Consider the following 25,905-nt stretch of genomic DNA (forward strand, 5'->3'; position numbering starts at 1 on the left):
TCATTTAAGTCCTTAATACATTTTGAGTTTATTTTTGTGTATAGTGTAAGAAAGTGGTCCAGTTTCATTCTTTTGCATGTAGCAGTCCAGTTTTCCTAACACCATTTATTGAAGTTACTGTCTTTTTCCCATCACATGTGCTTGCCTCCTTTGTCAAAGATTACCCTTATGTCTTCCAGAAATTTTATGGTTTCACGTCTCATGTTTAAGTGTTTAATTCATTTAAAGTTCATTTTCCCTTGATGCTTGACCAGATCCTTTAGCTAGGACATCAAATAAATTTGCTTCTTTTGCCAGGTCAACCAAATTGCCATTTGCCAAAACACGGTAGACAGACAGAAATCTAATCTTTTCTTCATTTCTTATTTGTTGTATTAATTAGTAAATATGTTCTTGCTATATTAACTACTAAATATGCAGCATTTGAAGATAAATAACAAAGGATTAAGTTATTTGTTTAATAAATAGTAAATAAGGCCTTTGTCTTCAGGGTAGGGTTAAATCATTTCCATTAAAGAGGCCCATTAACTTTTCAAGCTATCAAGCCTCCATATCCAGTTTCCACAGCAACAAAAATCTATTTTCTACTCTTGTTGATCTTCCAACCAGTTTAAAAATATAGCAAGTGTACATAACACCAAAATACTCCAGAATTTTCTGCTACAATTTAACCAACCTTTAGTTAACAAGGATATCAACTATTCTACGTTTAGATTTTCTTGTATTTACTTCCTTTAATTGAGAAATTATATTTATTGTTCAATTAATCTTTGTACAAATTATGTTAAAAGTTGGTTACAGAAATATATGGAAATAAATAGCAATTCTAAATTTCATAAAGACTACTTGTAATACATCTTGGAAATAGTTTAGTGAGCTCACCATGCTCTATTGAGCCATATCATCAATTGAAATTGGTAGGATGAAGGCTTAGAATTTGAGTTGGAAAGTTTTTATCTTGAGCCCACGGGGTGTATTTATGTAAATATTTTTCTCATTCCAGTTGTTCAGTTTTCATATTCTACACATAATTTTGCACTTATATTTTAGGTAAAACCATGCTTTTAAATCTCAGAAATTTAGTTGTAGTTGCCATTATCTCATTCAGATAAGAATTCTTATTGTCTGGAGAGGAGGATTTATTTGTTGGTTGGGTAGGGCTTGAGAAAGCTGAATTTCAGAGCTCTAGCATTTACATTATTTATGAGAGGAGTTAAAAATAAAACTGGTCATCTAAAATCTGTACCCACTGAATATGTCATATTTAGTGCTTCAAAAACTGTTCTCTTTGTACTGGGTGATTGTAAAGAGACCAAAATGAAGTAAGCGGGAATGAGTGCCTCAGGTAAAGCATGCAAATAATGAGGACCATGTAGAGGGTTGAAGGCAGTAATAGGTCACTAAACTTAGATAAACAATCATCTCCATCAGCCCCAATTAGAATACCAAAATGGAAGCGAGTGATATAAGGTAGAATCCTTTTACTCCTAGCTTCAACAACTTTTCTTTGCCCAAAAGAAACTAAACAATGTTTAATAACAAATTGATAAACTAAATTATAATTGAACAAACATACAGCAAAAGATGTTGGAAAATGTGACCACAAAAAACATTTTACAGGAAGAAAAGGTATGTAGGCTTTTGAAAAATAATAGTTATCAGAGAGATGATGCATTTAAGACGAACGGCACACTAACACTTCTTGTCTTTTAAGTAAAAATGATGCCTTTAGTGACACATAGTCAGCGTTATTTTAAAGGTTTTATTTATTTATTCACGAGAGACACACAGAGAGGCAGAGACACAGGCAGAGGAAGAAGCAGGCTCCCTGAGAGGAGCCTGATGTGGGACTCGATCCCAGGACCCCAGGATCACGCCCTGAGCTGAAGGCAGACGCTCAACTGCTGAGCCACCCAGGCGTCTCAGTGAGCGTTATTTTAAAAGATGTCTTACACAGCATTGCTTCTTGCCAAAAACCCTGGAAAACTCCATCTGTTTTGCATTTGTTTTCATATCTGGTACCAAATCCTGGCCTGTTGACTTTAGCTTCATTTAGAGTGGGTTTTTTTTGTTTTGTTTTGTTTTGTTTTGTTTTTTATGTCTTAAACACTCCCCTGTTGGCTTTCTTTATCTTAGCTTTCCTGTAGAATGATAGCTATAGTTTCTTCATTTTCACTTCACTGGTTGCTTTGGCTGAAAACTTTCCAATTCAACTCTCAGGCGTGAGAAATCCCAACTTTAGTGAATCTGGCCTCAAGCTCCTGACAAGGAGATAAGAAATTTTAAAACATTACTTTTTGAGAAGGGAACGTGAGGGACATGTGCATTTGGAAAGAAGTGAATTCAGCAAGGGTTTTCATACCAATAGGGGGGTGACCATTTATTTTATCACCCAAGCCGGGACACTGTTGTGAGTAAAATGAAGCACTAACTAAACAGGATGCCAGATAGAGTGTATAAACAGAAACTTCTAGGACAAACTGGGAGTGAATGGTTACTTTAGCACTAAATGAATCTAAGACCACACCAATTCTTTCAGAAAGAAAAACCGAGGCAGGGAAGAGACTGCAGAGAGTAACCCACTATCCTTGTCAAGGAAGCCAGACATGACTTCACTTACAATTTGATAGAATCTTAGGCATTAAAACATCCTTGGTAGTTTAGTCTTCAAAAACTTGTAAGGAGGAAGCACACTCAAAGGTTAAGGCTCAAGTTAGAAAAATGTAATAACTTCCAAGAATGTAATCCAAGTCACCTGAAACACAGATCTTTGACAGATGAATTCAACCATAGGTGATACATTATAAAAATACATTTTTATAACAGGATAACAATATCCCACATAAATCCATTATGTTTCATATAATAAAACATAAATGGAAATTTGATTTTAGAAGTTATGAGAGGCATTATTGAAAGTGGACGACTTGTGATATTTCAAAATTTCTCCTTCACTAGCTTTAAATTACTGATGGGCTGTGTCTACTGGCAAGACAGACAAATCATAATGTTTCCTGTAAGCCAGATGTTGTAGTAATATAGAGAAATGGATATGTCAGTAATAATTCCTAAAGCTGCAATAATAGGAGGAACTGTGTTCTTGTGATTGAAGCTTCCTGCCATTGCTACTGATTCTATAATATCAGTAGACTGTTTTTCACTTTTCTTTTGACATTCAACTAAATCTTAAACTCGATTATAACAGTCCTAAAGAAAAGGCATTTCAAATTCTATCAAAATGGTTTTGTTTTTAAGTTTTTCTTCTAAAATAAAGCTCACATGTAGAAAAACAATTTTGCAGGATAAACCACATGGTATTATTGCATTATTAAAGATACATGGGAGGTAGAGCCTCCTCATATTCCATGTCACCATAAATGCAATTTTAATCTTAGGTATTTAAGTGCTAAGTGTCTTTTGACAATAAGTAAAGCTGTCAAATGTTTGTTGATCTCTTAAATAGAGGTCTGGACTGAAGATAGAAATTTAGAACACATTAGCATATTAATATTACCTAAAAGAAGTGGAAATGGATAAGATTTGACCAGGGACTGTATATAGAGAGTGAATAGCAGCTCAAAAACCAGAACACTGGGGAACTAAGCAACAAAGAACTTTAACACTTAGATATCAGATACAGGAAGATAAGCTAGGAAAGGAATAGATAAGAAATTTTCAGAGAGGAAAAAAAGAGCCAACAGAAAAAAAAAAAGCACTTGCTTCAAGAACAGAGTAGTGAACTGTGTCAAAGGCTATTAAATCATCAAGAAAGATAAGGACAAAAATACGTTCTCTGGATTTGGCAACAGGGGATTAGTTTGTAACCATGGCAAAAGCTCTTTCAAAGAATGACGGTAACAGAGATTGGAAGGAAGTGAATTGAGAGGTGAATGAAGGTTGGGGAAGTAGAAACAGATGAGTACACAACACTTTTAAGAAGCATGACTGTGAAACTTACTGGAAAAATGGAGAGGAGAAGTGGAGAAACGGAGAAAAGAGCTGGAGGGGGTTGAAGGGGCTGAGATTAAGATGATAGCTTTTGGTCGTACGTGTATAATAAAAATCCAGTAGAGAAAAGACGATAATAAAAAAGCAAGAGGAAGTATATGAAAGAGAAGTCTTTCTGAGGGCAAGAAAAGATCAGATTGACCCAGGACACAAATGGAAGAGTGTGTCTTGGGTAGGAGAAAGGACTTCCCTATAATTTTAGGGGAACATAAAGGAACTGATAGCACCATTACATTTGTGAGTTTACTGATAGAGCATCTTTAGGAGCTCCTATAGAATGGTTTCTACTTTCTTAACAGTAATAATAAAATAAAATAACAGTAATAACAAAGTCACCTGCTGAGATTGGTAAAAGTGAGAGGGAGTATGAGGAGTAAAGAAAAAATAGAAAATCACCATGATAGCCAATGAAGATTAGTATTTCAACAAAAAAAGAAAACAATAATTATATAAACTATTTTTTTCCCTTCATTGTTGTTGTTTGAGAAAAAAATAGCTTTGAATAGTACCCATGGAAAATCCAGAATGAAGTAAATCATGTTTGTTCAAAATCAATTAAGGGGTAAAGGGAGTACTTCTGTAAGTCTACAGTATAAGAACCAGGATATCCATAATCTTTACTCCTTTGGTCCAGAGTAAGTATTTACATTAAAGGATCATAGTGAGGGGGCACCTGGGTGACTCAGTGGTTGAACGTCTGCCTTTAGCTCAGGGTATAATTGTAGGGTCCTGGGGTGGAGTTCCGCATCAGGCTCCCCGAGGGAAGCCTGCTTCTCCCTCTGCCTATGTCTCTGCCTCTCTCTGTGTCTCTCATGAATAAATAATTTTTTTAAAATCTAAAAATAAATAAATAAATAAATAAATAAATAAATAAATAAATAAATAAATAACATAATGAGAATGGAAGTGTATTGCTGCCCTGTCTTGCTCATCTGAAAAGAAAATGTAATGACACTCCCTTTCAACAGTCTTTCCTTTTTTCTTTTTTTTTTTTAATTGCAGTACAATTTTTGTTGAGTTATATAACATTATATTAGTTTCAGGTGTATAATATAATTCAACATGTGCCTACATTACAAAATGATCACCACAATAAGTGTAGGACACTTTATATGCTTCTTACCTTAAGAATTCATTTTGGGTACCTATGTCCCTGACTTCCTCTCACTTTTTCTTTCTACTATATTAGTTTAAAGCATACAGCATGATTCTGTGATTTACATATTTGTGACATGATAACTACAATAGGCTCCAATAACATCCATCTTATCACATATATACAATAAAAAGAAAGAAAAAAAACAATAAAAAGAATAACATTTTTCCTTATATTGAGAATTCTTGGGATTTACTCTCTTAACTTTCGTACATATAGTACAGCAGTGTTAGCTATACTTATAATGTTGTACATTACATCCTTAGTATTTATTTATCTTAAAACTGAAAGTTCGTACATTTTGACTACTTTTCCTCTAATTCCCCATCCCTTCACCCTCCACTTCTGGTAACCACAAAGTCTGATCTTGTTTTCTATGAGTTTGGTGTTTTGTTTTGCTTTTAAAGATCCACATACAAGTGAGAAAACAGTATTGTCTTTTTCTGATTTCTTCTACTTAGCATAATGCCTTCAAGGTCAATCCCAACCTTGTTGTTCCAAGTGGTAGGACTTCATTTTTTATGGCCAAGTAATATTCCATTATACATAAACCACAACTTTTTTATCCATTCATTTATCACTAGAGACTTACACTATTTGGATGTCCTGGCTATTATAAATAATACTGCAATAACATGGAGGTGCAGACCTCTTTTTGAATTAGTGTTTTCATTTCCTTTTGCTATATCATATAATAGGTCTTATTTGAGGATCCTACATACTGTTTTCCACAGGGCTGTATCAATTTACAATCTCACCAATATTTCACAAAGTTTCCCTTTTCTTCACATCCATACCAACATTTATTCTCTCTTCTTTTTGATGCTGGCCATTCTAACAGATATGAGGTGATAACTCATTGTGGTTTTAATTTGTATTTCCCTAATGACTAGTGATATTGAGTATCGTTTCATGTATATGTCGACCTTTCATATATCTTCTTTAGAGAAATGGCTATTCAGGCCCTTTGCCCATTTTTTAATTAATTATCTAGGTTTCTGCTGTTACATTTTTATATACTTTGGATATTACCCCTTATCAGATATATGGTTTGTAAATATTTTTCCCATTCCATATGTTCTTTTTTCCTTTTTTTGTTCCTGTGCAGAAGCTTTTTAGATTGATGTAATCCCACTGGTTTATTTTTTATTTTGTTGCTGTGCTTTAGGTGTCATATCCTAAAATTCATGACCAAGACCCATGTCAAAAAACTTTATTACTATGTTTTCTCCCAGGAGTTTTATGATTTCAGGTCTCACACCTAAATCTTTAATGCATTCTGAGTTATTTTTTGTGAGTGGTATAAGATATGGGTCCAGTTCTGTTCTTTCTTTCTTTTTTTTTAAGGTTTTTATTTATTTGAGAGAGTGAGAGAGAACATGTGCAGGGGGAAAGGGCAGAGAAAGAAACGGACTCCCCACTAAGTAGGGAGCCCGATGTAGGACTTGATCCCAGGACCTAGAGATCATGGCCCAAGTTGAAGGCAGATGCCTAACCAACTGAGCCCCCCAAGTACCCCAGTTTCATTCTTTTACACATGAATATCTGAATACCCCAACACCACTTATTAAAGACTGTCTTCTCCATTAAACATTCTTGACTCCCTCATCAAATATTAGTTGACACTATATACTTGGGTTTATTTCTGATCTCTCAATTCTGTTTCATTGGTCTGTCTGTTTTATGCCAGTAACACACTGTTGTGATGACAAAAGCTTTATAGTATGGCTTAAAATCAGGAAGTGTGATGCCTCCTGCTTTATTCTTTTTTCTCATGATTTCTTTGGCTTTTTGATCTTTTGGGGTTCCACATAAATTTTAGGACTTTTTCCTACTTCTGTAAAAATAGATCATTGGAATCTTGAGAGGAATTGCATTGAATCTGTAGATGGCTTTTGGTAGTGTTAACATTTTAACAATGTTAGTTCTTCCAATCCAAAAACATGAGATAACTTTCCATTTATTTGTGTTCTTCAATTGCTTTCATCAATGTTTTATAGTTTTTCTTTTTTTTTTAATTTTTATTTATTTATGATAGTCACAGAGAGAGAGAGAGAGAGAGGCAGAGACACAGGCAGAGGGAGAAGCAGGCTCCATGCACCGGGAACCTGACGTGGGACTCGATCCCGGGTCTCCAGGATTGCACCCTGGGCCAAAGGCAGGCGCTAAACCGCTGCGCCACCCAGGGATCCCCTTATAGTTTTTCAAGTAGAGCTCTTACATCTTCTTAAATTTTTTACTAAGTATTTTATTGTTTTCGATGTTATTGAAAATGGGATTATCTTATTTATTTCCTTTTCAGAAAATTCATTGTTTGTGTATAGAAATGCTACTTATTTTGCACATTAATTTTGCATCTTACAACTTTACTAGATCCACTGATTATTTCTAATAGGCTTTTTTGTGTGCTGTGTAGGATTTTCTATATATAAAGTCACTCATTTGTAGATGTAGACAATTACTTCTTCTTTTCCAATTTTGATGCTTTTTATTTATTTTTCTTGCCTGATTGCTCTAGCTAGGACTTCTAGTTCTATGTTGAATACAAGTAGTGAGAATGGGCAGCCATGTCTTATTCCTGATTTTAGGGGGAAAGATTTCAACCTTTCACCATTGGGTATGATGTTAGATGTGGGCTTGTCATCTATGGCCTTTATTTTGTTGAAGTATCTTCATTCTATGCCTAATTTGTTAACAGTTTTTATCATGAACATTTGCTGAATTTTTTCAAATGTAGTTATTTATCTATTGAGACGATCATATGATCTTTTTTGTCTTTCTATTTATGTGATGTATCATACTGATTGATTTGCATTGTTATATAATCCATGCATCCCATGGATAAATCCCACTTGATCAAATGAATGTGCTTTTAATGTGCTGCAGAATTAAGCTGGCTAAAAAAAAAAAAAAAAAAAAAAAAAAAGAATTAAGCTGGCTAGTATTTCACTGAGAATTCTTACATCTATAGTCATCAGGGATATTGATCTGTAGTCAGTGGCATCTTTTTTGTTTTTGGTATCAGGATAATGCTAACCCCTAAATATGAGTTTGCAATTACTCCTTCCTCTTTGATGTTTTGGAAGAGTTTGAGAAATATTCCCATTAATTCTTCTTCAAATGCTTAGTAAAATTCATTAGGGAAGCAATCTCATCCTGGGCTTTTCTTTTTTTGGGAGATCTTTGACTATGATTCAATCTCCTATTAGGAATTGATGTATTCAGTTTCTTTCTCTTCTTGATTCAGTCTTGGTAAATTGTATGTTTCTAGGAATTTTTCCATCTAGAGTGTCCAGTTTACTGGTGTAGGGTTGTGCCTAGCAGCCTCTTATGATCCTTTGAATTTCTGTGGTATCCATTGTAATGTTTTCTTTTTCATTTTAATTTTATGGATTTGGATTCTTTTTCTTTTATTCTTTGTTAGTCTAGCTAAGGGTTTGTAATATTTTTTATCTTTTTACAGAACCAACTCTTAGTTTGATTAATCTTATCTCTTGTTTTTCTGGTCTTTATTTCACTTATTTTTGCTCTAATCTTTTTTTTAAAGTTTATTTTTGCTCTAATCTTTATTATTTTATTTCTTCTGCTAACTTTGGGCTCAGTTTTGTTTTCTAGTCCCTTAAGTAAAAAGTTAGTTCATTTATTTAGGATCTTTATTGCTTCTTAATACAGGCATTTACTGCTATAAACTTCCATTTTAGAACTGCTTGCACTGCATCCCATAAAATCTAGTATGTTGGCTTCTATTGTTGTTTGTCTTCAAAAACTTATTTCCCTTTTAACCTCTTTGATCCACTGGTTGTCCAAGAGAGTGTTGTCTAATTTCCATGTGTTTGTAATTTTTTTCCAGTTTTTCTCTTAATAATTTCTAGTTTCATGCCACTATGGTGAGAGAAGATACTTGGTATGATTTCAATCTTTTTGTTAAGACTTGTTTTATGGCTTGACATATGGTCCACTCTAGAAAACATCCTATATGTGCTTAAGAAGAATGTGTATTCTGCTATTAGTGAATAGAATGTTCTGTATATGTCTGTTAGGTTCATTTGGTCTATAGCATTGCTCAAATCTGTTTCCTCATGATTCTCTGAATGATCTATTCATATTAAGAGTGGGGTGTTAAACTAGAGTCTTACGTAAATTATGTACCACTGTTACCCTAATGCAGAATCTAACTTTGACTATATATTTACCATCACCAGTGAGATTTACACTACCTTTTTATGTTTATATGATGTTAATTGAGATTCTTTTACTTCTACTCAAAGAACTCCCTTTAGAATTTCTTGTAAGGCAGGTATGGTAATAATGAATTCCTTCAGCTTTTGTTTGTTTGTGAAGTCTTTGTCCCTTATTCACTTCTGAAGGTCAGCTACATTGGGTATGAAATGTTTGGTTGAAAGTTATACTCTTCCAAGACTTCCAATATTGAATATGTCATCCTATTGTCTCCTGGATTGAAAAATTTTTAGAACCTTTTAACAATCTTGTGTGGGCTCCCTTATATGTAACTTCTCTTTTCTCTACGTGCTCTTAAAATTCTTTCTTTGTCTTTTACTTATAACAACTTAATTATAATATGTCTTGGTGTAGTTCTATTTAAATTCAACCTATTTTGATTGCTTTGGGCCTCATGGATCTGTATGTCTATTTCTCTTCTCAGGTTTAAGAAGTTTGCAGTCATTATTGCCTTAAATATAATTTCTGTCTCTTTCTCTCTCTTTGCCTTCTGGAATTCTTATAATGTGAATATTATTCTTTTCATTATGCCCCATAATTCCCATAGGATTTCTTTTACATTTTTTTTTAGAGAGACCGTATGCTTGAGTGTGTGTGTGGGGGGTGGGGGTTGGGCTGGTCTCTCTGTTCAAGTATCACTATACATAGGGCCGTGCAGCTTCTCAAATGTTCTGGTTATATTCCCTGGTTGGACAGGCTGAAGGTTGTACTCAGTGATGAGCAGAGCTATGAAGTAGATTCCTTACCTAGGTGCAGTGGGAAAAGAAGTTCTAAAGATGGTAAAGCTCTTTGGTTACTGTCTTAAGCCAACCCACAACCCAAGTTCCATGACTAAACAGGGTGACTGCCTGCAGTCTACAAACTATCAACTCTGTCTGACTACTTCTTGGCTCAAATACTACTGGGCTGCACTGCTTCCAGGAGTGGCCTTGTATTCTTACATGTGGACACTCTAGTCATAACATTCATTCCATCTTCCCTCTTCTTACAGCCTTCAGTTGGCCTCTCCTTGTGCCTAGAGGCACGGAGAGAAAACAACTGGGGAAAAAGCACATTCAGAACCTGAAAAATGAATTGGGTAATTTGGCAGAGAATTCAGAATCCTGAATATACGGAATGTGACCCAGGACGGAGGTGAGAGATCACAGGTTTCAGGATGACATGACTGCTTGATTCTAGCTCATAGGAAAAGGTAATCAGACAGAGCTCTGAAGAAGAGGGCCAGGAGAAGAGCCTGCTGTCATCCAGATCTAAGGATAGTACTGATTGCATAGTCATGCATTCATTCCTGTCATGTATATCCCTCAAAGTGGATGGTTAAAAGATATGATCATTTTTTATTTGGAAAAAAAATCCTATTTGATACACTAAGCATTGCTAGCTATTTATATTCTGCTGAAATGTATAAGAGTTTTTCCTTTCAATCTTATAAAAATATGATAAATTTCTTACTAATATTTTGCTGAACTAATGTTTGAAAAACAATACTTCATTGTTTGTGTTCATATTTCCCTAAGTAGTGGTGAACTTTATATTTACATTTATAATATATTCTCTTATGAACTGCCTCTTCACATTCTTTGTCTTTCTTGGGAGAATTATTATTTTTATTTTTCAGCCAATAATTTTCATTCTTTTATTCTATTGTCCATTAATTTCAGCATTTACCTTTACTGATTTTGTTCTCCAAATTTATTTTAGTTGTATTACATTTAATATGTTTCTAGTTCCTTAAGGTGATCACTGGTTTGTTTTAAATTTTGGTTTTTAATTAAAGATTTTAAAGTCTAAATTAGCCTAAGTTTTTATTAGCCTAATTTGTTTTAGCCTAAATACAAGCATTAGCTATGTTATATTGGTAGTCACCAAGTTATTCATATTTTCATTAATTTCTATATAATATGAAATTCAATTTTCAGTCCATTTTTGATCCAGGAATTTAATTTTAAAGGGGTTAATGTTTTCTAACTTGTACATCCTTTGTATTAACTGAATTATTGTGAGCAGAGACCATGGCTTTCGAAAGCACTATTTTCAGGAATTTATCATGATGCTTTTTGTGACATAATATCCGATTAATCTTAGTAAATACTCCATTGGCAAAAGATCCAATGTAGAATATGGATAGGAGAATATGTGTTTGTGCACATAACTAATGTACATACTGCAAAAAAATAAGTGTTAAAGACTGCTGTTCCAAAGAAAGGCCACTAAAGGTATAAATATAAAAATTGAGTTTGTGCCAGGTTAGCTTAAAAGAATAGAAGAAGATAAGAAAAAATAAGCAGAGATCAAAGGACCATCTAAGATTTTAACATATATATCCATCAGGAAAGAAACCTATAATTATTAAACACAAACAACAGTGTTCCAGCATTGGACAGACTGGGCTTAGGGATTAAGGATTCTCCCAATGGGAAAATTAGATTTCAGGGACAGGAAAAACCTCTGACAAAATACAGAGTGTAGGGGATCGCTGGGTGGCGCAGCGGTTTAGCGCCTGCCTTTGGCCCAGGGCGCGATCCTGGAGACCCGGGATCGAATCCCACATCGGGCTCCCGGTGCGTGGAGGTTGCTTCTCCCTCTGCCTGTGTCTCTGCCTCTCTCTCTCTCTCTCTCACTGTGTGCCTATCATAAAAAAAAAAAAAAAATACAGAGTGTAAGTCAGCACAGCTCAAAGCATAAAAATAGACTTGATTTTGAGTTAGTAATTGGAAGCTTCTTGTAGTTTCCCCATTTATGGCACAATTATTTCTAGAAAAATTAGCAGAAATAATAATATGATCTTTCCTCATTTCCTTGTTTGAAACTATTTTTAACATTTTTATCTTTTTGTTTAACAGAACACTACTAAACTTGAATTGTACTTTTATTTTATGTGAAACAAGAAGGACAAGGAAAATTGTTCAGTCACCATAAGGAACAGTCTTAAATGGAAACACTCAAAGAACAGATTATAGCAACAAGAAGTTGCAAAGTACATAGCCTTAGGTCCAGACAGACCTAGATTTCAATATAATTCTGCCACTTTGAATGTTTATAAGTAGCAATCTCCTGTAAATATTTGGTTAGTGAGAGGGAACCATCTGCTATGGCACTAATGATGAAAACATACTTCCTGCCCCTCCTCCCTATACTACATTGAGAACTCATTAAAGTATATTTCTATTGGTTGGCTTCTTAGTTCAATATAGTAAGCTCTACTTAAAGCAACTGAGCTTATAAAGAGCCTTATGTAGTTCAATGGTCTTCAATCCACTCAACATAATGCTGAAGAACCTGAAGCAGAATTTTTCAACCTCAACACTAATTGTATGTAGTCACCAATTGTCCTGTACCTTACAGAATGTTTAGCAGCATCCTTTGTTTCTACTCTGGTTTCTAAGTAGCAAATCACTTTGCTGTGACACCAAAATGTCTTCTGACATTGTAAATTGTGCCCTAGGTGGTACAAAATTGCCTATGGTTGAACCACTGACATAGTTAACAGAAATAGCTATTCAGTTTTCCTCCATTAATGGAGAAGAATTAAGATATTATGCTCTTGTGAAGTGGACATTTTATACTGATATTTATAGTGTGTGTGTGTGTGTGTGTGTGTGTGTGTGTATTTGAACTGTGTTGTCCAAAAAAAAAACAAAAAACAAAAAACAGTAGCCAAACTATGGAAGGAGCCTCAGTGTCCATCGAAAGATGAATGGATAAAGAAGATGTGGTCTATGTATACAATGGAATATTACTCAGCCATTAGAAACGACAAATACTCACCATTTGCTTTGACGTGGATGGAACTGGAGGGTATTATGCTGAGTGAAATAAGTCAATCGGAGAAGGACAAACATTATATGTTCTCATCCATTTGGGGAATATAAAAAATAGTCAAAGAGAATAAAGGGGAAAGGAGAGAAAATGAGTGAAAATATCAGTGAGGGTGACAGAACATGAGAGACTTCTAACTGGGAAACGAATAAGGGGTAATGGAAGGGGAGGTGGGTGGGGGTTGGGGAGACTGGGTGACGGGCACTGAGGGGGCACTTGACAGGATGAGCACTAGGTGATATGCTATATGTTAGCAAATTGAACTCCAATAAAAAAAAAAAGTAGAGTCACCATAGGAAAAAAATATATATATATATACACAGTTTATATACACAATAAGTCTCAAAGAAGACATGCCCCATTATAATTCCATACATCTTTAATATAGGATGCAGAAACACACTGAATTTAAGGAAGTATAATAAATAGCCACCATAAGTTGATCTCTTCTAAAATAATCATAGAGTACCCAGATAAAATAGCTTAATAAATTAACCAAAATTTTTAATTTCACATGTTCATCTATTGAAATTTATTGAAATTAATTCAAATCTTGGAATTGGGAGGAGATATTTTGATGCTTCTTTGAATAACCTAACTTCTTGGATACTATTATCACCATTACAGGAAATTGCTACCCCCATTTTGTCACAATTCCTGTAGATGGAAATTATAAAGGATCCATTGAGGATTCAGAAAAGATACTTACCTATAATCAGTATGTACCTTGAGGAAATTTAGGAATTTCAATTCATTCATGATTTCAGGTAACTTTTTCCACGTGTTGGGCACAGAAATTCATTTGGATGCAAATGTCAATGACAACAAATCAGCTTTAGTTCATTTATGTTGAAAATTCAGCTAAAGCTGGTGGAATTTCAATCATAAATAGGCAAATTGTGCTATAATTTGGTATCTTAGTAAGTACTAAATAAAATAATAAAATTATTTTACTGTCATTAGAGGTAGTAAAACAGAAATTTAAGTACTGGAATTTTCCAAAAAATTCCAAGAAGGGATATCTTTTGTTAGACAATTAAAAATTAAGTTAATTACATTAGACAATAGAACTGAGGGACTAAAAGAAGCATAATAAATAATCGATGGTAGTGGGTAGTGGTATCCAATACTGCATGCTTGTGATATTATATACAAAACTATTTCTTCTAGGAGATAATTCAATCAAACAATCTTTCAAACAAGAAAAACTCTTCTCTGAAGGTTTTTTTTTTTGTAATACATATTAATCTTTAGATGAAAAGTTCTCTTTCTCTACAGAGAGGATGTTATTACTTTTAATTCAGAAGCTTCAGTAAAGGATCACAGCTAGTCCATCATCTTTCATAATGTCAATGAGTAGTCTGATTTGAGAATGGATCAATAACAAGTCAAAGAAAGGACATGTCAGAGGTCATTGCTAACTTAAGAATTACTTCCTGGATTTATCACAACATGAGAACTAATGGATAGCTTTGACAAGTGTTTTTAATGCTAGCTGTGGAGACCTGAAAGGTAATAGTAAGTTAACTGGATTTGCATTTTTTTTAGTACTTCATGAAGAAACACACCATATTCTTTAATAGATACTAATCAAAATTAAATTTTCTTATGTATTTCTTGATAATGCATTACTCTCTCTAAAAATCCAATTTCTTAAGATAATTCAAAGGTGTCAGAAGTATGATGAAATGACATTTGTGGGATTGCTGATATATTTCAGGAAATAAACTAAAGGTCAAAAATATGTCATAATTAAAAAGTATCAATATTAAATGTAAGTGAAACATAGGGAATAAAGGGTTGATATAGAAGCAATATGAAATCCTATTGAGCTATGTATTACAAAGCTGTGATCATCAAGACAATATGGTACTGGCACAAAAACAGACACATAGATCAATAGAAGAAAATAGAGAACCCAGAAATGGATCCTCAACTCTATGGTCAACTAATATTCAACAAAGCAGAAAAGAATATCCACTGGAAAAAAAGACTATCTCTACAATAAATGGTGTTAGGAAAACTGGACAGCCACATGCAGAAAAATGAAACTGGACCATTGTCTTACACCACATGCAAAGATAAACTCAAAATGGTTGAAATATCTAAATATGAGACAAGAATCCATCAAAATGCTGGAGGAGAACATAGACAACACCCTTTCTGAACTTGGCCACAGCAACTTCTTGCAAGACATATCAAAACCACAATGAGATACCACCTCACACTAGTGAGAATGGTGAAAGTTAACAAGACAGGAAACAACAAATGTTGGAGAGGATGAGGAAAAAGGGGAACTCTCTTGCACTGTTGGTGGGAATGCAAGCTGATACAATCACTCTGGAAGACAATGTGGAAGTCCCTCAAGAAGTTAAAAATAGAGCTACCCTATGACCCAGCAATTGCACTACCAAGTAATTACCCCAAAGGTGCAGGCAGGACACCTGTACACCAATGTTTATAGCAGCAAGGTCCACAATAGCCAGACTGTGGAAGGAGCCAAAATATCCTTAGATGAATGCATAAATAAGATGTGATACACACACACACACACACACACACACACACACACACACACAATGGAATATTACTTAGCCATCAGAAAGGATGAATACCTACCATTTGCTTCGACATGGATGGATGAACTGGAGGGTATTATGATGAGTGAAATAAGTCAGTCAGAGAAAGACAATCATCATATGGTATCATTCATATGTGGAATATAAGACATAGTGAAAGGGACTATAAGGGAAAGGAGGGAAACTAAGTGGGGAATAATTAGAGAGGATGACAAACCATGAGAGACTTCTAACTCTGGGAAACAAAGAAAGTGTTGCAGAAGGAGAGGTGTGTGGGGGGATAGGGTGACTGACAGGCATTAAAGAGGGCACTTGATGGGATGATCACTAGGTGTTATACTGTATATTAGTAAATTGAATTTAAATAAAATATTTTTTAAAAATTCTATTGGGCTTTTTCTACTAATAGACATGGACACATCTGTGACATTATTATGCTCCATGGTAGTTCAAAATATATTTACAATAGTCTCAATTGTTGGTATTTAGTAGATATAATGGTATTACTGAATTCAAGAGAGTTAATTGATACCATGAAGATTAAGAGATTAGGAAGAGACAGATGGAAAGAAAATAAGTTAAAGTCTAGTAAAATAGGAGAGCATAATATTCTATTAAAAACACATATTTTACTGAATAAAAAAAAATAGAACTTGAGCAGGTTAATAGAGTGATGATACTTTATGCCACCCCCAACTAGAATAGAACTGGAATTTCTGGATAAAATTAAGTCATCAAGCATTTACAATTCAAAAAAAAGAATGTGCGTAATTAAAATATCAGAAACTTAATTTCCAGTTAAGGCAAACTAGGTCATTCAAATTAACTCTACCAATAAAAACAATAGCAAAAGATAAGCTGTTCTTACTTTTTAAATAGCATCAGTAGTATTAAAGAACTGAACAGTTAGGTAAACAATCTGAATTAATTGAAGAGCTTTTGATGTTCCTTTAAGTTTTCATTTGAAGAACTTAAAAGTTCAATAATCTATCTCTGTATATCAGTTACAAATCAAAAAAATAGATACTTAAAATTTCATCAAAAAATAAAATAAAATTGCATCAAAATTTTAAAGTACATAAAAGTAAGCTACAGGAAAAATTACAAAATTTTACTGAGAAATAGATAACTTAATAGATAAACTTAATAACTTAAACAGATATAGAGATAAACTTAAACAGATATAGAGATTCATTATTGTCCTCATTTTGCTTCTCTGAGACACCCCTCCTTCTTCCTTGTACTTCTTCAGTTGTTTCAACATTTTTCTAATAAATTTTCTAAATAAATGCTCTAATGAAACACCTGGAGTGATTTCTACTTTCCAGAATGGACACTGACACAGCATTTTGCAAATAAAATGAAAATTATAGGTGGATTAATTTCAAAAATGTGAAAGGCAAACCAATAAAACTTTTAGAGTAAAATATAGAATAATGTTTTTAGTACCTCAAGGAGGGGGGAATTTTCCAAACAAGACAAAAAGACCATTAAACATAAACAAAAAAATGATAAACTCTACTTCAATTAAATCAAAACTTTTATCAGAAGACACTGAAAGGAGCTAAATGAGAGTAAGGGATTTGAAACTCCTAAGTAAGAAAAAGCTAGCATGAAGAATATATGAAGAACTTCTATCCTTCTGTAAGTCAATACAAAAAGACCAGGAACCCATCAGAAAAATGGGCAAATTATTTGAATGGCATTTTACATTTACATAAAGGAAATCCAAATGATAAATGAAATTATGAAAAGATACTCATTGGCAGCTTCTAATCTCTGAGGATTTCTCTTCCTCCTCCTCTGCTCCTCCTCCCTTTCTCTTTCCTTTTGTTTTTTTCTCCTGCCTTCTTCTCTTTCCCCTTTCTTCTCCTTATCTTCTCTCTTCTATCCCTTCTCCAATTCATTCCTCCTCCTCCCTCTTTCCTCCTCTATCTCCTTTACCTCCTTCTCCTCACCTTCTCCTCCAGGTCACCCTCTTTTTCTTTTTTCTCTCTTACACCCTTTAACTCTTCTGTAACCAATCCCCTATCTGAAATCCTGAGAGAAATTTTGTTTTCAAAAATTCTCATAAGTTTGGGCATGAATTCTAATCATGCTGGGGCCAATATTAAATTACATAAATTTTCGTTTAAATTACAAATAAAGGAAAACCCCTTTGTTTCCTTGACCAATGCATTTATTCAACAAACATTTACTGAGTAATGATGGTAGAGTTGGATCCCTGATGGGTTTTATATAGTTCATAAGGAAAAAAAGAACTAAAAGAAAGGTAAGAAACAGAATTGAACAACTGGTAATGACTTAAAATTTCCAAGTCTTAGATCTTTCATCAACAATATGAGGATAAATACAAAAACTCACAGGACTGATATGAGGATTTAGTTTATTATAATGCATCATTTTAGAAAACTCTCATTTGTCCTTGTCTCTCATGCTTCTCCACAATCTGTTTCATCTGTCTCAGATGCTGATCCTTTATTATCTTTTATTTGCTACATACCAAACTTCTGTTCATTTTTTAAAAAGATTTATATTTATTTATTCATGATAGACACAGAGAGGGAGAGAGAGGCAGAGACACAGGAAGAGCGAAAAGCAGGCTGCACGCAGGGAGCCTCTCGTGGGACTCGATCCCGGGACTCCAGGATCGTGCCCTGGGCCAAAGGCAGGCGCCAAACCACTGAGCCACCCAGGGATCCCCTTCTGTTCATTTTTTAAGGCTCAACTGAGAAATTATCTATTCAAGTAAGGGTTTTCCAATTTTTTCCAACTTCTCTAGGTAGGCTTAGGTGTTCTTTGGGTTTAACACTCTTATCTACTGCTCTTATACAACTTAGTTGCACTTTCAATACCTGTCATGTTCCTATCACAGGAAATGTGCCTTCTTTATCTATTTTTTAAATTTTATTTATTTATTCCTGAGAGACACAGGGAGAGAGAGAGGCAGAGACACAGGCAGAGGGAGAAGCAGGCCCCATGCAGGGAGCCCGACGTGGGATTCGATCCCGAGACTCCAGGATCACACCCTGAGCGGAAGGTAGGCGCTAAACCGCTGAGCCACCCAGGGATCTCCCCTAGCTCTCTATTTCTTACCATGTCTTTCATATTGCCTGATGGGTTACCAATAAATGTTACTTGAATAAATCAATAAATAGAGTTTTAGCACTATCCACCTAAATTTTTAATAAAATATTAGACCTACTAAAAATTCAGTGAGTTTCATATCCTGGAAGAATTAAGAAATAGTATTAAAAGGACAACTGACAATAGTGAAAATGTAAAGAATCCAGAGGTTATCATCAGAATTAGTTTGGCTTTTTTTCCACAGATTTCCCAAGGGGTTATAAATGATATCTGTTTTGGAATAAGAAATTGTTTCCTGGAAACTTTTGTATGAATGTTTACTTAGAAGAGACTCTTCATTAATATTAGCACATAGTAATAGATTTTTCATCCATGGATTTCAGGAAACAAGATTCAAAGGAATGATAAGCAAATAAAAAATATTGAGTGCTAAAAGCAATTAACCTAAACAAACTCTGATTCTTAGTTTACTGTTATTACCCATTCAAACAAAATTTAAATTTTAAGAAAAACTAAGCAGACATATTTTGCTCTGGAAGCCAATTTTTAACCTCTGCAGTCTTTTTAGTTTCTAAGTAGCAGATAGAAATTGGATAGCTTAAAAGATGTATTTTCTAGGTGACCACTATATCACCGTGTTTGGTTTTGAGGTTTCTTTCATCTATGCTTCCGCAATCATTCTGGACATTTCCTTTATATCATATTTTCCGAATCAATAATGTTGTACATATACATTTAAGCATCATTTTGTTCTCTAATTCAAATACCTGTAGGCAATGACAAAACTAGACATTTTGAGTTATTAAGCATATATTTACATCCAGGAAAGGTTGGAAATTGAGGATTACATGGAGAGAAACTAAAGACTTATTTTGTATTTTGTTCTAGATACAATATGTGAATTTTAAAAGGGTGTTCTCTCAAATCAGACCAAAATGAGTTCTGTGAAAATGCAGTCTAGGGATACAAAGCTTGAAATCTAGAGTCTAACAAACATGGATTAACATTCTATACCAACCCCCTTGATTACTATGTATCCTGTGAAATATCCTTAACTTTTACATTTGCAAGCTGGCAACAATAACACCGACCTAGTAAGGCTAGGGGATCTAGTATATTTAAAACCACAGGGACTGAACACAGTGTCAGGGAATAATACTGTTGTTGCTATTGTTATAACTGATTACAGAAAGCATCGTTACAGGTGACTTACAAGGTTCTGATTGGTAAAATGACTGGTTCTAAACCTCAGTCTCCTGTTTCCAGATTCTGGAATCCAGACTTAATCTGTTAGGAAGTGCTCAGCTACAAAAATGGGGTTTCTGACTCAACTCAGATAAAATAAAACATTCTGCTGCATCATAATTAAGTTCAGAGGTAGAACTGCCTTCAGGTTTGATTAATTAAGAAGCTCAACTTTGTCATCGAGAATTCAGGTTTTACTGAGATGATCATTTAATTTTTTCTGTCATTCTATTAATATATCATATTGATTTATTTGAATATGTTGCACCATCCCACTTGGTATAAATCCCAGATCATGGTGAATGATTCTTTTAACGTCCTCCTGAATTTGGTTGGCTGGTATTTGATTGAGAATTTTTGCAAGTGTATTCATCAGGGATATTGGCCTATAGTTTTTGTTTTTCTGGTAATGTCCTTTCTGACATCAGGGTGATGCTGACTCGAAATGTTTTCTCCTCTTCTATTTTTGAAAGGGTTTGAGAAGGATGGCATTAATTCTTCTTTAAATGTTTATTAAAATTCACCATGTGGTTCTGGAATTTTCTTCATTAAGAGATTTTTCACTACTGATTCAATCTCCTTACTGGTAATTGGTCTATTCAGACTTTCTATTTCTTCCTGATTAAATCTTAGTACATTGTATGTTTCTAAAAAACATATTCAGAAAATACATTTGACAAAATTCAGTATACATTCACGATGAAAGCTCTCAACAAATTAGGCATAGAATGGATGTACCTCAAACATAATAAAGGCCACTTATGATAAGCCCATGGCTAACATCATACCAAAGGTGAAAGGTTGAAATCTTTTCAACCACCCAAGACAAGGGTGTTCATTCTTACCACATCTATTCCACATAGTACTAGAAGTCTGTCCCAGAGCAATCAGATAAGAAAAATAAATAAAAGGCATCAGAATTGGAAAGAAAGAAGTAAAATTGTCTCTAGAATTACAGAAAATCCATAACACTTCACACACACACAAAAACAAATCATTTAGATCTAATCAACAAATTCAGTAAAGCTGCAGGATACAAAATTAACATACAAAAAGCAGTAGAATTTTTATGTATTAATAATGAATTATCTGAGAAAGAAAAAAAGAAAAAATTCCATTTACAATAGTATCAAACACATTAAACACTTAGGAATAAACTTAACCAAGGAGATGAAGATCTCTACTTGGAAAACTACAAAACTATGAAAGAAAGACACAAAAAATGGAGAGGTAACTCCCTGGTTTAGTGTTTAGACATAGGGAAGTAACTGAATTTGCTGATATTTGTCTTGTCACCAGGTGTGTCACTTACTTTTCTTTTAAAGATATTATTTATTTATTTGAGAGAGAGAGAGACAGAGGAGGCAAAGACATAGGCAGAGGAGAAGCAGGCTCCATGCAGGGAGCCTGATGTGGGACTTGATCCCAGGACTCCAGGATCACACCCTGGGGCAAAGGCAGGCGCTAAACTGCAGAGCCACCCAGGCTCATGTTTATGGATTGGAAGAATTAATATTGTTAAAATGTTAATACTATCAAAAGCTATCTAAAATTCAATGCAATCCTTTTTTAACAGAAGTAGGAAAAAAAACCCAAAATGTATATGGAACCACAAAATATCCTGAACAGCCAAAGCAATCCTGAAAGAAAAAAAAGCGGGAAGCGTCATGCTTCCTGACTTCAAGCTATACTATAAATCTATAGTATTTAAAACAGTATTGTACATGCACAAACACAACAAATACATCAATGGAGAATAATTGAGAGCCCAGAAATAAACCCATGCATATACTGCCAACTAATATTTGACAAGGGAGCCAAGACTACTCAGTGGAGAAAAGTCAATCCCTTCAATAAATGATATTGGAAAAAGTGGATATTCACATGTAAAAGAATGAAACTAAACATTTATCTTCCACCACTTACAAAAATTGACTCAAAATAGATTAAAGATTTATCCATCAATAGATGAACATCTTTATATTATATATACATATATATAATGGTATATTTATCAGCCATGAAAAAGAATGAAATCTTGCCATTTGAAACAACATGGATATACCTAGAGGATATTATGCTAAGTGAAATAAGGCAAATATCATATGATTTCACTAATATGCAGGATCAAAAAAACAAATGAACTTACAAAACAAAACAGAAACTGGCTCATAGCCACAGGAAATGAACCACTGGTTATGAGAGCAGAGGTATCATGCTAAATGAAGTAAGTCAAAGAAAGAAAGACAAATACTGGTATGATCTCACTTATGGGTGGAATTGAAGGGGAAATAACAGCAGAAACCAGACTAATAAAAAAGAGAGAGAGAGAGGTCAGATTTGTGGTTACCAGAGGTGAAGGAGGGGTAATTGGCAGTGGAGGAGGGGTAACTAGAAGAAGGTGGTCAAAAGGTACAAACTTTCAGTTATAAGATTAATAAGTATTAGGGATGTAATGTACAATATGATGCGTATAGCTAACACTGCTGTGTGATATATAGGAAAGTTGTAAGAGAATGTTTCTTAAGAGTTCTCAACATAAGAAATTTTTTTTCTTTTTTTGCTTTTTTTTGTATCTATTATGTTAACTAAATGTAATTGCAGTAATTATTTCACAATATATGTAACTCAAACCATTATGCTGTACACCTTACACTTATACAGTAAGAGGTGTCAGTTATATCCCAGTAAAACTGGGAGAAAAGAAAGAACTCATATTCTTTCTATCTCTCTACCATACATGGGATAAATTCCATCCTATGGCTGCTTATTTTTATGGTTTTAGAATGGCTGCCAGAAACAATAGGGCAAAATGATCTTACTCAAGTAGGGAAAGAAACAGAGAGAGATCAATTTATTGATTCCAGGAACCCAAGAAATACTCTCCCTTTGTGTCACTCTCTGCTCTTATTTCCTTTCCTCCTTTTCTTTCTTTTTTCTATCTATTCTGTCCACCCTTCTTATTCCCTCTCTCCTTTCTCTCCTCCCTTTTTTCCTTCCTTCCTTCCTTTCTTCCTTCCTTCCTTCCTTCCTTCCTTCCTTCCTTCCTTCCTTCCTTCCTTCCTCTTTTCTCTTTTTTCCTCTTTCTTTCATTCTTTTTTCAACAATTATTACTAGGTATCTACCATAGGCCTGTCACTGTTCTAAGTTATGGGGATACATCAGTGCACACAACTGTCAAAAATATTTTCCTTATATAGCTAATATTCTAGTAGAATCAAGTTGTTCCCATAACTAAACAAACCACTGGCCAGAAGAATGAGATGACAATGACTAGAGACTAACCAGTTAGAGTGGAATAGATGTTGGAGAGTCTACCACATTGGCTCAATATATCTTGAAACATAACCTTGGGATCTCTTGTAGACATCAAATCTTCAAGCACCCCACAGTCTATGGAACTTTTTCTAAATATATGCCTTATTTTCTGCTTCTCAGACAAAAAAAAAAAAATAGTTCTTCAATGGTGTGTACTACATAGTCATTACCAAACATATTAGTTTGTTTTATGTGACAATATGTTGTTAATAAAATTTAAGCTCATTTGCTTTCTTTGGTTGTCATTTTAAAATCCCAGACCTTGCATTTATCTTGGTTTATTATGTAAAAATAATTTAATGTTTTAATCATAGACTACATGATATACTGTAATGGTAATCTTTAAATGCCCATTTCATTAAAATTTTATGTTGCACACAAGACCTATAAGTCCCTGCTGCTACAGCAAATCATTTCATAACTTTATCTAATAACAATGTCTGGTGGTGATTTTCAATTAAATTGAGTTACTCATAATGCATCTGATTAAGTGGATCTGAGCCAAATGTTGTTGATCCCACTTACAATGTGGTTTTGCAATCACGCCAAAGTAGTTTAGTCTCAGTTCCTACCAAATTCTAATTCCTACTAGAGGAAAGCAACATGTGAATAGCTCAGACCTAAACTGTAAGTTTTTTTAAAGGCTCGTATTTCATTTATTCATTTTCATTCCTTCACTGAGGCGATTAAAATTCTGAGTTTGCTATCTTTTCTAATGTTTTGAATTTTTTAAATTTAGTTTCATTTATACCCACTAGAAATTAACCAGAATAAAATTGTCTAGAGCAGCTACCACCTTTCTTAAAGATATTATGTGGAAAGGGAGAAAATTATTATCATTAAAATAAGTGCACAGGGAGAGGCGGGATTTGCACAGGATGGTTTCCATGGGCTTTTCCAATTCTCACTTTCCCATAAGCTGCAGGACTCTAACATACCTGAATGTTGTAGGTTGTGGGACCATCTGATTTAAACTTCACCTAACAAAAAAAGTCATATGATTATGTAAAAGTTGCTAAGTATAACTACAATTTACAAAGTCAAAAGTCAATCCTACAAAAGCAATTAGTCTCTACTCCAGAGGCAGGGAAGTAATACAAAAAAGAAAACTCTAAAATTAAGAGATAACACATGTGGCCAATAATATGAGAGGGATTTTAGCATTTAACTTAATGATAATGAAACAGATTTCTTCAAGAGGCACCTAATTTCAAACTTATCTTAGTTGTAACTCCTATGCCACAATATGTTCTACAAACAAGTCAGGTTTTCACAGAAACTATTTACAACAGAAGCTAAAGAATTATAAAATTATTTCAAAGAAATATCTCAGTATATCCACTACCTCAACTATTATTGGTACTATCACTCATTTAAAGATCATACTGATGTATGGGTAGGCAGATCTGCCACTCAACACCTAAGCTTAACAAAGCAGCTATTTTCTTTTGTCATTGGTTGGACATCCATTTTAACTGACTAATGCACACGCCATACAGGTTGATAAATATTTCAAATATTATCTCTGTACATTCTGTACTATTGTAAATAATGTACATTGTTTGCAGTGACTAAAGTAGCAATTTATTGAAATGCATCACTTAAATATAACTCAGACATAAAAATCTATGATAAGATCAATAATCCAAATTGCTGAAAGATTTCAAAATTGAAAGACTATTTTCATTCTATTTTATTTCAATCTGTGTCAACTAGATAATACAAATCACCAACTTTACCCTACAGAACCCTGCACTATTGGGTATAAATCATGTATTAGTCTGCTAAGACCACCATAACAAAGTATCATGGGCTGGGTGGCATAGAAAAAAAAAAACAGAAATTTATTTCTCACAATTCTGGAGGTTAAAAGTTCCAGATCATGGTCTGGCGGGGGTTAGTTTTGGTGAGAACTCTTTCTGACTTACAGACATCTGCCTTCTTCCTACAATACTCACACAGCCTTTGCTCTGAGCATGTGGATATGGAGAGAGATCTCTCTTTTACTCTTATAATGCCATCAATCTTACCAAATTAGGGCCTCACCTTTATGACTTCATTGAACCTTAATTATCTCCTAAAGGCTTTATCTTCAAAGGCAGACAACTAGAGATTAGGGCTTTAACACTTGAATTCAGTTGGGGATGGGGAAGTACAAAATTCAGTCCACAGCAGGTCAATAGACTCTATCCTATCATTCCAACTACTTTGGAATCCACAGATATTTTGTGGGAACTATTTTATTAACTTGGCTAAATTCAAGTAAAATACTATATGCAATTCATAGTAAAAACCTACCAAGTAGTTGATCTTGTATGACAAATTATTGACATAGGGTAAGATGGGTATCTAGATGTTGAGTGATGGGACTTTGTGTCTACAGCATCTAGTAAAATGATAGAAACAAATCAAAGTTCACACTCCACTTCTGTGGATTACTTTATCAGGTATGAT

General features: G+C 34.1%; 1 long non-coding RNA gene across 1 annotated transcript; it reads right to left on the bottom strand.

Moving 5' to 3' along the window:
• Nucleotides 1–1,782: 1,782 nt before the first annotated feature.
• Nucleotides 1,783–25,840, bottom strand: LOC125752236 (uncharacterized). The gene is made up of 3 exons (XR_007401232.1): nt 25,750–25,840; nt 24,390–24,431; nt 1,783–2,261 (listed from the first exon to the last, which is right to left on the bottom strand). It is a non-coding gene; the product is annotated as an uncharacterized LOC125752236 (long non-coding RNA).
• Nucleotides 25,841–25,905: the final 65 nt, after the last annotated feature.

This window comes from Canis lupus, chromosome 12, assembly GCF_003254725.2.
Source record: "Canis lupus dingo isolate Sandy chromosome 12, ASM325472v2, whole genome shotgun sequence".
Classification (NCBI taxonomy): Eukaryota; Metazoa; Chordata; class Mammalia; order Carnivora; family Canidae; genus Canis; species Canis lupus.